Source organism: Meleagris gallopavo, chromosome 16, assembly GCF_905368555.1.
Source record: "Meleagris gallopavo chromosome 16, MGAL_WU_HG_1.1, whole genome shotgun sequence".
NCBI lineage: Eukaryota > Metazoa > Chordata > Aves > Galliformes > Phasianidae > Meleagris > Meleagris gallopavo.
This window is the reverse complement of record NC_139419.1, coordinates 13,983,820-13,987,739: the sequence shown is the minus strand read 5'-3', so window position 1 is coordinate 13,987,739 and position 3,920 is coordinate 13,983,820.

Genomic DNA, 3,920 nt, shown 5'->3' with positions numbered 1-3,920 from the left:
AAAGCCTCGGGCCCGGAGCGCGCATGCGTGAGCGACGGACGGGTTGTCCGATGTGGTGTGATGGGTGTTGTGTGATGGGTGGTGTTGTGTGTGTGATGGGTGTTGTGTGATGGATGGTGTTGTGTGATGGGTGTGTGTGTGATGGGTGTTGTGTGTGTGATGGGTGTTGTGTGATGGGTGGTGTGTGTGTGCGATGGGTGTTGTGTGTGTGATGGGTGTTGTGTGTGGTGTGTGTGTGATGGGTGTTGTGTGATGGTGGTGTTTGTGGTGTGTGTGGGTGTTGTGGTGGATGGGTGTTGTGTGTGTGGGTGTTGTGTGTGTGTGTGGTGTGTGTTGTGTGTGTGTTGGGGGGTGTGTTGTGTGATGGGTGTTGTGTGTGGTGGGTGTTGTGTGTGGTGGGTGTTGTTGTGCGGTGGGTGTTGTTGTGGGGTGTTGGGTGTTGTTGTGTGTGGGTGTTGTTGTGTGGTGGGTGTTGTTGTGTGGTGGGTGTTGTGTGTGCTGTGTGTGGTGGATTTTGTTGTGTGGTGGATGTTGTGTGTGCTGTGTGCAGTGGGTGTTGTGTGCGTGGGTGTTGTGTGTGATGGGTGTTGTGTGTGGTGGGTGTTGTGTGGTGGGTGTGTGTGTGCGGTGGGTGTTGTGTGTGGTGGATGTTGTGTGTGGTGGGTGTTTTTGTGTGATGGGTGTTGTGTGTGATGCTTGTTGCGTGATGGATGTTGGGTGTGTGATGCTTGTTGCGTGATGGATGTTGTGTGTGATGGGTGTTGGGTGTGATGCTTGTTGTGTGATGGCTGTTGTGTGATGGCTGTTGTGTGATGGTTGTTGGCTGCGATAACTGTTGGGTGTGATGGTTGTTCTGTGATGGTTGTGTGTGATGTTTGTTCGATTGAAGGTTGTCAGGTGTGATGGCTGTTGTGTGTAATGTCTTCTACAGGGACACTTACGGGTCTGAGTTGTTCAGTGCTCAGTGCCAATGCGATCCCTTTCTTGTAAAGCCTGAAAGCTGGGGTGGAAATCTGTTGCTTTCACAGAGGGGCGGCTTTGTGCTGTTTGTTTGCCTCTGCTTGGTGGCAGTGTGCTGCTCACGGCCGGGTTACCACTGCCGCACTGAGGTTACTGGTGCAGGACGCTGAAGTGGCCAATAAAGCTCTAATCTTTTATATGCGCCATAATGTACACAGCGTCGTGGTGCGGGCCTTTGCCAAACAGATAAGGAATCCTTTCCCAGAAGGTTTACAGTCTGGCAGAAACCGCAAAGGCTGTGAGGAAACAAAACGTGATAACAAAACGGGAAGCACAGGGGAGCCGTGTTGCTGGCAGCTGGGCTATAAGCAGGGCCTGAAGTGGGGCGTCTCTCGTTCCTCTGTGCTTCCCCCATCACCCAGCTTTTTCCCCATGGCAGGGAGCAGCAAGGTGGCAGAACTGTGCCTTGTGCCAGAGGCAGTGCTCCCGGTGCTGCAACTCTGTGCACCCTTTGCTGGATGCCAGTGAGGTCCTGTTTGCTTTCTGGAAGCCCTGGGCAGCCTGCCAACCCCAGGGTCTCTTTCTGTGCTGAGACCATCTCAGGATGCTTTGCTTTTTAGTGCAAAACGGGATTTTTGTTGTTGCATGGATCACTTTCTGTTTATCTATGTGCAATTTCATCCGTCACATTCTTAGCAGCTCACTTCCAGTCCTGAGCTCCTTCTGCTAGTCTTCACAGCTGCTTACCTCCCTTGCATTGGGTGTCATCACCAGGATGCCTAGGTGCTGCTCGCCCACCTCGCTGTGCTACTTATTGCAGTTAATGTATTGCAGCCTGATCACTGCAGCTTTAATTATATTCAGTGGAGGAAGGGGATTGAGATCTGTGTGATAGTGAAGGGCGAGGGAATACTGTCACTTTAGGAATCAGCAGGGAAAAGCCTTAGAATTGTCCCAAAGGATCTTGAGAGGGCTCCTCTGAGAAGCTAGCACTGCTGCTAACCTAGATGCAGGGCCTCTATGAGCACAGCATGGGAAATAAGCAGGAGGATTTGGAGGCCACAGCACACCCTTGTGAAGAAAGGCTGAGAGAGCTCGGCTTGTTTAGCATGAAGAAGATAAGGATCTGAGGATACCTCATGGCAGCCTACCAGATCTTAAGGGGAATTTGTAAATAGGAGGGAAATCAACCTTTTACATGGGATAGGTCAAGGGGGAATGGTTTTAAACTAGAAGAAGAGAAATGTAGAATAGATGCCAGGGGGAAAGTTTTCATTGAAAATGAGTGAAAATTTGTTGAAGTGCCGGCACTGCTGCCCAGAGCTGTGGGTACCCATCTCCGGAGGTGCCCGTGGCCATGGATGGGCCCTGGGCAGCTGAGCTGGGGGGCACAGCCCATGGCAGGGTGGGACTGGGGCTGGGAGGGCACTTCTGACTCAACTGTGCTGGGATTCTGGGATTGTTTGTTGCTGAAGCCCACAGCAGAACCACTTCCAGAAGCTGTGCTGGGAGATAGCTTGTTTTTCCAAATGTCACAAGTGTCCTAGGGGCATTTACACACATGGAAAGGATTACGTTCCTGTGCCAAACTAAGTTGAGCTAGTAAGGGAAATGGGGTTAGAAAAGGATGAGAGTAGATAGAGAGCTGCAGGAACAGAGAGAAGTGTGGGCACAGAGATAAGGTTCTGTGGGAGGATGAAAACCTTCCATCTGTCCTCAGTATTTATAGCATCTTCTCCCTATTGTATGCCTGCCCTGAGTAGTGTGTGTGTGCGGGCAGGTGGCAGCCCTGAGGTAGAACAGGGCAGGAGTTCCTGAGATGCTCAAGTGAAACTGAGGCAGGGAGAAGGTGTTGATGTGGTGTGTGCACAGATCAGGGCACTGATGGGCTGTGAGGAAGCAAGTCAAAGCACAGAGAAACATACCGGGCTGCAGGAATGTGTCAGCTAAAGTGTGAACTGTGATTTGAACTGAGCATACCCTTCAGACAAACGTTCTCAGTGTTCCATGCAAAGAAGTAACTGAAGACTCCCACCAGATTTCTGTGCTGATGCTCCGTGGTTCTTTACTGAGAGAGCTGGGAGGAATATAACTTTGGTCAGCAGAGACTCTGCGCTGCCTGACAGTGTCATCATCCTGGTAACCCCAGCCCGTGGGCCGCTGGCTGTTGGGGACATGGCAGATGGTGTGGGCAGTGTGCATGCTATGTGCTGACTTAACACGTGCAGACTGCATGGATGCCCTTCGTTATGCTGCACTCAGGCTGTCGTGACATCCATGACTGTGAGGAGAGGGTGATGCCCACACTTGGCTGACTGCCTGCTTGCTGATGGGAAACTTGTTGGAGTGCATCTGCTTTTGCTCCTGCGGAAAGGTGATCCTTGCTGGCAGCTTTTTACAGAAGCCAAGGAATGAGTACTGCAGCAACTCAAATAAAGGGCAAGACAGAGTGACTCTGAGCACTGGGAGCAATGAGCCTGCAAATGCTTTGTAGGGATTAATAAAGGATATTACTTTGTAGGGCTGCCAATCAACAACTTCTCCCTGTGGGGACATCAGCAGGAAAGGGTGTGCAGGTGGGACAGCAGCCAAGCTCTGACCTGGGCTGGTGACACGGCGGCCGTTGTTGGTCCCCAGCGGCGCGTTTTGCACGGAGCTGATCGCCCTGAAAGCTGATAAGCCCGGCAAAGTGTGACCTCCTGTGGGAAAAACTGGGAATTACCGTGGGATAATTAAGCAAATCCTTTTCCTATCACATGCTGGCATCTTAACGGGATGCTTGCCCAGTGGTGTACATCACCCTCTTGTCCACCTGCAGCAGCCAGACCTGCAGCCCTCCCATGGGTGAGCTGTCGATATTCCTTCCATGGATTCAAACCTGCCCAACTGGGAGTGTGCGGGTGGCTGTGCCAGCACAGAGTCAGGAGCACTGCTTGTATGGGCAGCACCCGCTCCTGTGG